Source organism: Equus quagga, chromosome 16 (genome assembly GCF_021613505.1).
Source record: "Equus quagga isolate Etosha38 chromosome 16, UCLA_HA_Equagga_1.0, whole genome shotgun sequence".
Taxonomy (NCBI): Eukaryota; Metazoa; Chordata; class Mammalia; order Perissodactyla; family Equidae; genus Equus; species Equus quagga.
Genome location: NC_060282.1, coordinates 81,329,591 through 81,343,363, shown reverse-complemented (window position 1 = coordinate 81,343,363; position 13,773 = coordinate 81,329,591).

Below are 13,773 nucleotides of genomic sequence, written 5' to 3'. Positions count from 1 at the left end.
GTCTTTTTTTATGGCTGAGTAGTATTCCATTGTGTATATATACCACATCTTCTTTATCCAATCATCAGTTTCTGGGCATGTAGGCTGGTTCCACGTCTTGGCTATTGTAAATAATGCTGTGATGAACATAGGGGTGCAACGGACTCTTGAGATATCTGATATCAGGTTCTTAGGATAGATACCCAGTAATGGGATGGCTGGGTCATAGGGTATTTCTATTTTTAACTTTTTGAGAAATCTCCATACTGTTTTCCATAGTGGCTGTACCAGTTTGCATTCCCACCAACAGTGTATGAGGGTTCCTCTTTCTCCACAACCTCTCCAACATTTGTCGTTCTTGGTTTTGGATGTTTTTGCCAATCTAACGGGGGTAAGGTGATATCTTAGTGTAGTTTTGATTTGCATTTCCCTGATGATTAGTGATGATGAACATCTTTTCATGTGTCTATTGGCCATATTCATATCTTCTTTTGAGAAATGTCTGTTCATGTCCTCTGCCCATTTTTTGATCGGGTTGTTTGTTTTTTTGTTGTTAAGCAGTGTGAGTTCTTTGTATATTATGGAGATTAACCCTTTGTCGGATAAGTGGCTTGTAAATATTTTTTCCCAATTAGGGAGCTGTTTTTTTGTTTCAATTCTGTTTTCCCTTGCCTTGAAGAAGCTCTTTAGTCTGATGAAGTCCCATTTGTTTATTCTTTCTATTGTTTCCCTCAACTGAGGAGTTACAGTGTCCGAAAAGATTCTTTTGAAACTGATGTCAAAGAGTGTACTGCCTATATTCTCTTCCAAAAGACTTATTGTCTCAGGCCTAATCTTTAGGTCTTTGATCCATTTTGAGTTTATTTTGGTGTGTGGTGAAAAAGAATGGTCGATTTTCAATCTTTTGCATGTGGCTGTCCAGTTTTCCCAGCACCATTTGTTGAAGAGACTTTCTTTTCTCCATTGTAGGCCCTCTGCTCCTTTGTCGAAGATTAGCTGTCCACAGATGTGTGGTTTTATCTCTGGGCTTTCAATTCTGTTCCATTGATCTGTGGACCTGTTTTTGTACCAGTACCATGCTGTTTTGATCACTGTAGCTTTGTAGTATGTTTTGAAATCGGGGATTGTGATTCCGCCGGCTTTGTTTTTCTTGCTCAAGATTGCTTTAGCAATTCGTGGTCTTTTGTTCCCCCATATGAATTTTAGGATTGTTTGTTCAATTTCTGTGAAGAATGTTCTGGGGATTCTGATTGGGATAGCATTGAATCTGTATATTGCTTTAGGTAGTATGGACATTTTAACTATGTTTATTCTTCCAATCCATGTGCAAGGAATGTCTTTCCATCTCTTTATGTCATCGTCAATTTCTTTCAAGAAAGTCTTGTAGTTTTCATTGTATAGATCCTTCACTTCCTTGGTTAAGTTTATCCCAAGGTATTTTATTCTTTTCGTTGCGATTGTGAATGGGATAGAGTTCTTGAGTTCTTTTTCTGTTAGTTTATTGTTAGTGTATAGAAATGCTACTGATTTATGCACGTTAATTTTATACCCTGCTACTTTGCTGTAGTTGTTGATTATTTCTAATAGTTTTTCTGTGGATTCTTTGGGGTTTTCTATGTATAAGATCATGTCGTCTGCAAACAACGCGAGTTTTACTTCTTCGTTACCTATTTGGATTCCTTTTATTTTTTTTTCCTGCCGAATTGCTCTGGCCAGCACCTCCAGTACTATGTTGAATAGGAGTGGTGAAAGTGGGCACCCTTGTCTTGTTCCTGTCCTCAGAGGGATGGCTTTCAGCTTTTGTCCATTGAGTATGATGTTGGCTGTGGGTCTATCATATATGGCCTTTATTATGTTGAGGTCCTTTCCTTCTATACCCATTTTACTGAGGGTTTTTATCATAAATGGGTGTTGGATCTTGTCGAATGCTTTCTCTGCGTCTATTGAGATGATCATGTGGTTTTTGTTTTTCATTTTGTTGATGTAGTGTATCACGTTGATTGACTTGCGGATGTTGAACCATCCCTGTGTCCCTGGTATAAATCCCACTTGATCATGGTGTATAATCTTTTTGATGTATTGCTGTAATCGGTTTGCCAAAATTTTGTTGAGGATTTTTGCATCTATGTTCATCAGTGATATTGGCCTGTAGTTCTCCTTCTTTGTGTTGTCCTTGTCAGGTTTGGGGATCAGAGTGATGTTGGCTTCATAGAATGTGTTAGGGAGTTCTCCATCTTTCTCAATTTTCTGGAACAGTTTGAGGAGAATAGGTATTAAGTCTTCTTTGAATGTTTGGTAGAATTCTCCAGAGAAGCCGTCTGGTCCTGGACTCTTGTTTTTGGGGAGGTTTTTGATTACCGTTTCTATTTCCTTACTTGTGATTGGTCTATTCAGATTCTCCATTTCTTCCTGATTCAGTTTGGGGAGATTGTAGGAGTCTAGGAATTTGTCCATTTCTTCCAAGTTGTTCAATTTGTTGGCATATAGTTTTTCATAGTATTCTCTTATGATCTCTTGTATTTCATTAGTATCTGTTGTGATTTCTCCTCTGTCATTCCTGATTTTATTAATTTGCGCTTTCTCTCTTCTTTTCTTGGTGAGTCTGGCTAGGGGTTTGTCAATTTTGTTAATTCTTTCGAAGAACCAACTCTTTGTTTCATTGATCCTTTCTATTGTCTTTTTTGTTTCAATATCGTTTATTTCTGCTCTTATTTTTATTATTTCCCTCCTTCTACTGACTCTGGGCTTTGTTTGTTCTTCTTTTTCTAGTTCCGTTAGGTGTCGTTTGAGGTTGCTTACGTGAGCTTTTTCTTGTTTAGTGAGGTGAGCCTGTATTGCGATGAATTTCCCTCTTAGGACTGCTTTTGCTGCATCCCAAATGATTTGGTATGTCGTGTTCTCATTTTCATTTGTCTCCAGATAATATTTGATTTCTTCTTTAATTTCTTCAATGATCCATTGTTTGTTGAGAAGCGTGTTGTTTAGTCTCCACATTTTTGCACCTTTCTCTGCTTTTTTCTTGTAGTTGATTTCTAGTTTAATAGCGTTATGATCAGAAAAGATGCTTGATATTATTTCAACTCTCTTGTATTTATTGATGTTTGCTTTGGTTCCCAAAATATGGTCAATCCTTGAGAATGTTCCATGTGCACTTGAGAAGAATGTGTAACCTGCTGTTTTTGGATGAAGTGTTCTATATATATCTATTAAGTCCATCTGGTCTAATTTTTCATTTAATTCTATTATTTCCTTGTTGATTTTCTGTCTGGATGTTCTGTCCATTGGTGTTAATGGTGTGTTGAGGTCCCCTACTATTATTGTATTGTTGTTGATGTCTTCTTTTAGTTCTATTAAGAGTTGCTTTACAAATTTTGGTGCTCCTGTGTTGGGTGCGTATATATTTATAAGTGTTATGTCTTCTTGGTGGAGAGTCCCTTTTATCATTATATACTGTCCCTCTTTATCTTTCTTTATCTGTTTTGCTTTGAAATCTACCTTGTCTGATATTAGTATAGCGACACCTGCTTTCTTTTGTTCATTATTAGCTTGGAGTATTGTTCTCCATCCCTTCACTCTGAGTCTGTGTTTGTCTTTGGGGCTGAGGTGTGTTTCCTGGAGGCAGCATATTGTTGGATCTTGTTCTTTGATCCATCCTGCCACTCTGTGTCTTTTGATTGGGGAGTTCAATCCATTTACATTTAGAGTGATTATTGAGACGTGGGGGCCTACCACTCCCATTTTGTGTCTTGTTTTCCGGTTTTCTTCAGTTTCCTTTGTTTCTCGTCCCATGGTTTAATCTGTTCTGATGTAGAGCTGCTACTCTCTGTTGTTGTCCTTCTACTTATCTCCTCTGCTCTTGGTTTTGTAGCCCCTTTCCTTTTTTGGATTTTTCAGGAATGAGGGTTTTCCTGAGGATTTCCTGAAGAGGAGGTTTTGTGGCAATGAACTCCCTTAATTTTTGTTTATCTGGGAAAGTTTTTATTTCTCCATCGTATTTGAAGGATATTTTCGCTGGGTAGAGAATTCTCGGCTGTAGATTTTTGTCCTTCAGATTTTTGAATATATCATTCCACTCTCTTCTAGCCTGTAAAGTTTCTGCTGAGAAATCTGCTGATAGCCTGATGGGGGTTCCTTTGTAGGTTAGTTTCTTTTGCCTGGCTGTCCTTAATATTTTCTCCTTGTCGTTGACTTTTGCTAGCTTCACTACTATATGCCGTGGAGTTGGTCTTCTTGCATTGATAAAGTTTGGAGATCTATTGGCTTCTGTCACCTGAAGATCCATCTCCCTCACCAGATTTGGGAAGTTCTCAGCCATTATTTCTTTGAATAGGTTTTCTGCCCCTTTCTCCTTCTCTTCTCCCTCTGGTATACCTATAATCCTTACGTTGCATCTCCTAATTGTGTCTGATAATTCTCGGAGAGTTTCTTCATTTCTTTTAAGTCTTGCTTCTCTCTCCTCCTCTGCCTGCAACAATTCTATATTGCTATCTTCCAAATTGCTAATTCTTTCCTCCATATTATCGGCCCTACTGTTCAGAGCATCTAGATTTTTCTTAATCTCCTCTATTGTGTTCTTCATTTCCAATATTTCTGTTTGGTTCTTCTTTATCGTATCAAACTCTTTTGTGACATAGCTCCTGAACTCGTTGAGTTGTCGGTCAGAATTCTCTCTTAACTCATTGAGAATCTTAATGATGGCTGTTTTGAAGTCATCGTCATTTAGGTTATACATCTCATTTTCTTTGGGATTGTTTTCTGTGTATTTGTTGCTTTCTTTCTGTTCTGGAGATTTAATGTATTTTTTCATATTGCTTGATGTTGTTGATTTGTGCCTCCGCATGGAGATAGAGTTTAGTTGCTCCTTTCACTTGTTTCAGCTGCTGCGGTGGGAGGAGCAGCTGTTTATATTTCACCAACCAGGAACCCTGTCCGTAGCTGCTAACTGGGCCTGGGCCCCTCTTCGTAGCCACAGTGGCCCTTTGGATTCCCTCCTCTGCCGTGGGGGCCGTCACAGGGGGGCTTCAGGCTGCAGGTGCCTACTGTTGCAGCCCACCTAAATGTGCTCTCTCCTTGGGGTCTGCAACGGTGTTATGGGCTTTTCCAACGGCCAGGGGTGGGATCACTTATATTTGTCGCTCCGTTGCTGTCGGCACCCACCAAATCTCACTTGTCCTCTATGGGTCGCAGGAGAGCTATTGGCATCTTCTACAGTCTGTGGTTAGTACACCTAGCTATGCTGCTTTTGCCCTGGGGTCTTCCAGCCTTGTGGCTGGCGGCTGGGTGCCTTCTACTGGTGCTGTGCAGAGGCTTTCCCTAAGGCTGCTGTGAGCCTGTAGGGTTTCCCCCTAGGCTACTAAGCTGGGTCTCTGGAACTCTCTCCAGCCCCAGTCCTCTCTGAGATCTCCGGCAATCCCTAGCCTCACGGGGTGGGCAACGGCAGCTGGGGGTCGCCCCGCCCTCTGGGATTCTCTCCGGGCCTCTCCCGGAGCCGTGAATGCTCAGCGTGGCCCCTCTGCTAACGGCAGACAGAGAGTTTTGTCTGCTGCCCGGGCGGAGCTCCGGCGCTTCCCCTCCGGGTCGCAGGACCGGCCTTTGAAAATTCCCCCGGCCCCGGTCCTCTCCGAGATCTCCGGCAATCCCTAGTCCCACGGGGCGGGCAACGGCAGCTGGGAGATCTCCGTGCCCTCCGTGTCTCTCTCTGGGACCCTCCGGGCGCCCCGAGCACCAGGCTGGGTCTCCCCGCCAATGGCGGGGAGAGACTCTCCCCGCGGGCTCAGGTGTGCAACTCCAAAGTTTCCCTCTGCGTTTAGGAGTAATTGCAGGGGGTTTAGGTAGGGTTCTGGTCACCTGTTTCCACCGTCGCTCCTCTGTTGTGTTCTCGCTCCTGCCCTAGATGTGTATGGATCCTCTGGGGGCGTCCGTTGGAAGAAAGCCGCTAGCAGGTACTAGGCTGCCCGTCGGGGTCGGAGAGTTTTCACCTATTTCCACATCCTCCCGGAGGAAAGTCCATCCGCCTTCCGATGTATAGTCGCGTGGGTGTCTCAGACGTCCTGAGATGCTGTCTGGATATCCTTTGTCAAGCGATAAGTGTCCAAATAATTGTAGACTCGAAGGGCGAGAGACAAAGAGGACTACTCACGGCGCCATCTTGGCTCTTCTAGGTCAGCTTATTTTTAAACAGCATGAACAGTACGTTAATTACTTTTTTCTTTTTACAAATCAGTACCTTTACTGTTAATTCTTTTTTTTTTTCGGTTCCCAACTGCTTTTATTTTTTTTGTTGAGATATGATGAACATAGCATTATATTAGTTTCAAGTGTACAATGTAATGATTTTTTAAAATTTTCTTATTGCAGTAACAGTGGTTTATAACATTATATAAATTTCGGGTGAACATCCTGTTCGCCACCCAAAGACTAATTACAATCCATCACCACACATGGGTCTAATCTGCACTTTCCCTGTCTTCTCCGCCCCCCCCCTTCCGCTCTTGTAACCACCAATCCAGTCTCCATTGCTATGCGTTTGTTTGTCGTTGTTTTTATCTTCTGCTTATGAGTGAGATCATCTGGTATTTGACTTTTTCCCTCTGGCTTATTTCACTCAGCATAATACCCTCAAGCTCCATCCATGTTGTCACAAATGGCCAGATTGCATCATTTCTTATGGCTGAGTAGTATTCCATTGTGTATAAATACCACATCTTCTTTATCCATTGGTCCCTTGATGGGCACGTAGGTTGCTTTCAAATCTTGGCTATTGTGAATAATGCTGCAATGAACGTAGGGGCACAATGTATCTTTACACATTTGTGTTTTCAAGATCTTGGGATAAATACCCAGCAGTGGGATAGCTGGATCATATAGGAGATCTATTTTTAATTTTCTGAAAAATCTCCATAGTGTTTTCCATAGTGGCTGCCCCAGTTTGCACTCCCACCAACAGTGTATGAGAGTTCCCTTCTCTACATCCTCTCCAACACTTGTTGTTTCCTGTCTTGTTAATTATAGCCATTCTGATGGGAGTGAGGTGATATCTCATTGTTGTTTTTATTTGCATTTCCCTGATAATTAGTGATGTTGAACATCTTTTCGTGTGCCTGTTGTCCATCTGTATATCTTCTTTGGAGAAATCTCTGTTCAGATCTTTTTTTCACTGGGTTGTTAGTTTTTTGTTATTGATATGTATAAGTTCTTTATATATTTTGGATATTAACCCCTTATCTGATATATGGTTTGCAAATACTTTCTCCCAGTTTTTAGGTTAGCTTTTTGTTTTGTTAATGGTTTCCTTTGCTGTGCATAAGATTTTTAGTTTGATCTAGTCCCGTTTGTTCATTTTTTCTATTGTTTCCCTTTCCTGGTCAGACATGGTACTTGAAAATATGCTGTGCTAAAACCGATGTCAAAGAGCATACTGCCTATGTTTTCTTCTAGAAGTTTCATGGTTCCAGGTCTTACATTCATGTCTTTAAACCATTTTGAGTTAATTTTTGTGTATGGTGTAAGATAGTTGTCTACTTTCATTCTTTTGCACGTGGCTGTCCAGTTTTCCCAACGCCATTTATTAAAGAGGCTTTCCTTTCTCCATTGTATCTTCTTGGCTCCCTTGTCGAAAATTAGCTGTCTATAGATGTGTGGGTTTATTTCTGGGCTCTTTATTCTGTTCCATTGATCTGTGCGTCTGTTTTTGTGCCAGTACCATGCTGTTTTGGTTACTATAACTTTGTAGTATATTTTGAAATCAGAGAGTGTGATACCTCCAGCTTTGTTACTTTTTCTCAGGATTCCTTTGGCTATTCGGAGTCTTTTGCTGTTCTATATAAATTTTAGGAATCTTTCTTCTATTTCTGTGAAAAATGTTGGAACTTTGAAGAGATTGCATTGAATCTGTAGATTGCTTTAGGAAGTATGGACATTTTAACTACGTTAATTCTTCCAATCCAAGAGCACAGGATATCTGTCCATTTCTTTGCATCTTCTTCAATTTCTGTCAACAATGTTTTATAGTTTTCAGTGTACACGTCTTTCACCTCTTTGGTGAAAGACCTCTTTTGTTTATTCCTAGGTATTTTATTCTTTTTGTTGCAATTGTAAATGGGATTGTATTCTTAATTTCTCTTTCTGTGTATAGAAACACAACTGATTTTTGTATGTTGATTGTGTATCCTGGAACTTTACCATATTCATTTATTATTTCTGAAAGTTTTTTAGTGGATTCTTTAGGGTTTTCTATATACAAAATCATGTCATCTGCAAACGGTAAGAGTTTCACTTCTTCCTTTTCAATTTGGATCCCTTTTATTTCTTTTTCTTGCCTTATTGCTCTGGCTAAGACTTCCAATACTATGTTAAATAAGAGTGGTGACAGTGGGCATCCTTGTCTGGTTCCTGTTCTTAGAGGGATAGCTTTCAGTTTTTCTCCATTGAGAATGATATTAGCTGTGGGTTTGTCACATATGGTCTTTATTATGTTGAGGTACTTTCCTTGTATACTCATTTTATTCAGAGTTTTATCATAAATGGAGGCTATATCTTCTCCAATGCTTTTTCTGCACCTATTGAGATGATCATGTGACTTTTATTCTTCATTTTGTTGATGTAGTATATCACATTGATTGATTTGTGGACGTTGAACTACAGTTTTATATTTGTATATATTGCCAAATGATTGTCACAATAAGTCCAGTTAACACCCATTACTATACATAGTTGCAGAATTTTTTCTTGTCATTTCAAATATGCATTACAGTATTATGAACTATAGTCACCAGCTTTACATGACAATTCCATGACTCATTCATTCTATAACTTGCAATTTGTACTGTTTAACCCCCTTCATGCATTTTGCCCCCTAACCCAGGCAACCAATTCGCTCTTTATATTCATGAGCTCTGGTTTTTTGGTTTTCTTGGTGTTTTTAGATTCCACATGTAAGTGAGATCATATAGAATTTATCTTTCTCTGCCTGACTTATTTCACTTAATGTAATGCCCTCAAGGTCCACCCACATTGTTGCAAATGGCAAGACTCCATTCTTTTTATGGCTGAATAATATTCCAGTGTACAGGCTTGCCTTATTTTATTGCACTTCGCTTTATTGTGCTTTGCAGATATTGCATTTTCAAGACCCCCCACAAAAAAAAATTACGATTTGCTGAAGCCTCAGATGATGGCTAGCATTTTTAACAATGAAATATTTTTAATTGAGGTATCTACATTTTTTTTAGACATAATGCTATTGCACACTTAATAGACTACACCATAACACAAACATTACTTTCATATGCACTGGAAACCAAAAAAATTTCTGTGACTCACTTTACTGCAACATTCACGTTATTGTGGTGGTCTGGAACCGAACCCACAATATCTCCAAGATATGCCTGTATATATATATACACACCACATTTTCTTTATCCATTCATCCATAGATGAACATTTAGGTTGTTTCCATGTCTTGGCTGTTGTAAATAATGCTGCAGTGAACATGGGGGTGCTGATATCCCTTCAAATTAGTGATTTCCTTTTCCTCAGATAAATACCCAGAAGTAGAATTGCTGGATGATATGGTAGTTCTGCTTTTAATTTTTTGAGGAACCTCCATTCCGTTTTCCACAGTGGCTGCACCAGTTTACATTCCCACCAACAGTGTAAAAGGATTCCCTTTTCTCACATTCTTTCCAACACTTGCTATTTCTTGTCTTTTTGATAATAGTTATTCTAACAGGTGTGAGGTGATATCTCATTGAGGTTTTGACTTGCATTTCCCTGATTAGAGATGTTGAGCACCTTTTCATGTATCTATTGGCCATCTGTATGTTTTCTTTGGAAAAATGTTTATTCAAATTCTCTGCCCATTTCTTAGATTGTTTGCCTTTTTTGTTATTGTGTTGTATGAATTCTTGATGTATTTTGAATATTAATTCTTTATCAGATATATGATTTGCAAATATTTGTCCACCTGTCTGACTCTGTCTGTTAGAAGTTTTCATGTTCTTTCTTTCCTTTACCTCAATTCATTTTTAAACTGCTTTAAAAAGAAGACTGAGTAAAGTTTCCCTTGAGTTAAAGAGAGAGAGAGAGAGAGAGGTTTTGTGCAAGTTCTCTAGTCAACAGTCCCAGCTGAGACCTGCCTGTGTGGCGTTTCAGCTCAGGTTCCAGAAACATGAGTAAAGAGACCTCCAGAAGATTTCAGTCCCCAGTCTTTCAAATGTTCCCAGCTGACGCATTAGACGTTATGAAGACAAGCGATTCTGCTACATGGAAGCAGTGAGCGTGATAAGATGGTAGTTGTCTTAAAGCACAGAATTTTGGAGTGGTTTGTCATGCAATAAAAGATAGTCAGGAGACCTTCTCACCTTCCATATCCCACTTTCTACTTTCCAACTGTCCCCAGTTGATTTGGGGTCCATGTCATTCTGGGACAACAGAGTCGTCCCCCAGTTCCCAGGGTGGAACAGGTGATATAGGGGGATCCAGTTGGCAATGCTATTCCCTAGCCACCAAGACTGGTTCATGCAAGTGCACGCGAACTAAGCCAGACTCTGATATTCGGGGTGAATATTAGAACTTTTGCTTCGAATTTGCTCGGAAATTTAAAATTAAATTTTCTTAGAATTTTTCTTGGAAAAAGTGCTTTCTCTGTCTGGACAATTTGGAGATGGTGCAGCTAAATTTTTTTTTTTAACCATGATGGAAGCCAATCTGAAAATAAGGCCAACACATGGAGGAGAACAGAGTTGAGAACCCCCAAAATTCAGACCTGGGACCCTGAAAACATCATAAACTTTTGGATTAAAGCCTTGCCTAAAGTCTGTCCTTCTGGATATTTTCATTACATACATTCTCTTTATAGTTTAAGCCAGTTTGAGTTGAGCTTTCTGTTGCTTGCCTCCGAAAGCATCCTAAACTTTCCATGTACAAACCTAAAAATTTTCTGGAAAGACTCATGTCCATGACCACCATAGATAAAAGAAATAAGGAGGACGGAGGCCTCCCAAGGACAGCTTATACTACTTTTTTGTGCTGTTCAAATTATATAACAATATGCACCAGTTATTTTTTTTCATGTTGAGAAGAGTCACCTGGGTGGTGAAATAGGCCTTGGTCTTGTTCTTCATATTTTTCTGTATGATATCCAGCCACTCCCATATGATCCTTAAGTCACTCCTTCCTATAATATAAAAAGATATTGAGTACTTACTATGCTGGGTGTTTTCATGCACATTATCTCTTTTAATTCTCACAAAAAAGTCCAGTGATTAATCCATGTTATCCCCACGTTATAGAATAGAAAATTGAAAGTGAAGCTGAGAGCTCTTAGGGAATTTGCCAAAAGTCACAAAACTAGTTAAGTGGTAAAGCTAGTATTCACACCAAGGTCAGCCCAATATGACAGTTCATGCTCCTATCTGCCTCACCATCAATGATTCAAGTGCTTGTCCAACTTCCATTTGAACATTCTATCCTAGGATAAGGATAAGCCTGTTAGCTTTTCTTTATGTTGAAAAATGACAAAATTTAGTTATTTCTGTGTTAATTCCACCTACTGAGAAAAGTTGTTTTTTTTCCCTATCGATGCTGAACAGCTTACTCCCTCATTCAGGTGCTGTTTTCCGAAATATCTGAAGACAGTTATTATGCCTCCCCCAACGGCCCCTTCTTTGTGTGCGTCCTATCCATGCTCACACGCAAACACACATACACACAGACACAAAAGCACACACACTCCCTGAACCATTTCCTCCCCAATATCTTTAAACTCAATCATATCAAGATCAAATCTTCCTTAAAGCCACCTTTTTTCCGTTTCATCACCATCGTGATCCCACTCACCCTCTTAAAACTAAAGCTTGCAAAGGGTAAGTAATTTTCCCAAGGACACAAAGCTACCTACTATTTGAATACAGGACATCTGTCTACTGCTTTCTGGTGGATTGACATCAATACTCCTCATCAGACACAGCCCACACAATTCTTTAGTGATGTTTTTGTGTATTTGTTCACATTCAGATAGGTAGGTAGGTAGATAGGCAGATAGGTCACCACTTTGATAGCCTACTAATATAATATTAGCAGCTTTGGATGAGAATCCAACTATGGAAGATTAGGCTGAATATTTCAGGCCAGAGACTAAAGATTCAAAATGCTGACCAATGTGATAGAATAAATAACAACTGAGATCTTTAAGCACTATGACAGACATTTCAAAGAAGCAGCGTATCTAAATCAGCCTGTATTTAGTTGTGAGTTGGAAACAATTCCTGGCTAAGTGACATATTCTCAGTTTAGAATTATGCATTTCTCTTCCAGGAAGAGCATTTCACAAGAAAGTTTTATCAAGCCTATCGTCACAGTCTATGTAAAAATGGTATCTGGGAAAATTGCACAGATGCCAATGAAGAGGTGACAACAGAAGCCCGTATTCAGTCTCTGGCTCCACGCAGAAAGAAGAATTGCGCATTGGAAAGAGAGTGATTATCACAGAACGACCACCATAGCTCTAGCTTGCCCCAGATAATAGAGCCTCTTGGTACCCACCCTCCAACCTCCACCTCCTTCGGCTTGCAACCCACTTCCCACACATACCCCATACAACCCTACAGACCTACATCATATATGGTGCAGAATTTTTACCCATTTATCCACAACCATCCATATGATCCCTAAATAGAAGTCTTCCTTCTATTTAACAGTAATAATGGCTACAATTTGTGTTGTATTCATTAGATGTGGTAGGAGAGGATTAACCAATGGGGGGACCAGGTGGCCCCACTGAAATATTTTTGCTTCTTTTTCTAGCTCTCCCTGATTCACTGTCTGTGGGATGGCGTCACACGACAATGGCATCGATAGCGCATTCTCTCAGACCGTCCTCCTTTAAATGGGATTCTCTTAGGGGATTCTGTGTTCCAGCTTCCCGCGATCAACCCTACACCAGTCCATATTTTCTTATAAAGCCCCAAATCATTTTCCTTCAATTTTTTTTCCTTGGTCATATTCTAAGCTCCACTGCCTTAAAAAATAGATTATTCTACTCCAATCCTTCACGTCTTAATTATACTTTAAAAAGGCACTTAAAAGCAGTTATTAGCATGTGTCATAAAGAGTAATGTTCCCACTCTAATTGACACTGCAGGGGTTTTTCTCTTCCATTCATTGAAAATATGACTTTTAAACAGAAATATTCTTCCTATGACTCGAGGCAGAAAAACTGTGTTTCTTTATCTCCTGAAGATTATCCAGAGCATATCTTATTTTTTTAACCAAGTCCTTGAAACAGTTGTGAGCTTTATCATTTCACTAAGTATAAATTCTTTGTTTCATGAAAACATTTGCCTGTAGTTGGTGATAACTAATAGCTTCCTTACATAAAGCGCTATAAACTTTTGCGCATTACCCTGGAGTTATGCACAGCTTCGTAAAGGCCCAGACCGTATGTGAAATGGACTTGAACATACTGACTAATTTACTTGGTCTTCTTCTGACTCACTCCACATCATTGTTTGCGTTAAAATTCATAAATCTTGCTTTATGATTGCTTTATGAAAATTTAAAATCTTGCTTTGTTTTGGAAAGGATGGTTCATAGACAAGTCTCAACTGATTTGAATAAAAACCGAGCTTGTACACAATATACTAGGGAACAAAAATGCATATGATTTTGGCATACACATTTTCACTTGATGGTAATAAACTCCTACAAGTGGATTTTCATGTTTCATCTTAATAAATGCCAACAGCAGCTCATGATTGTGTAAATTAAGACAAGGTCACTGTGAAACAGCAATTA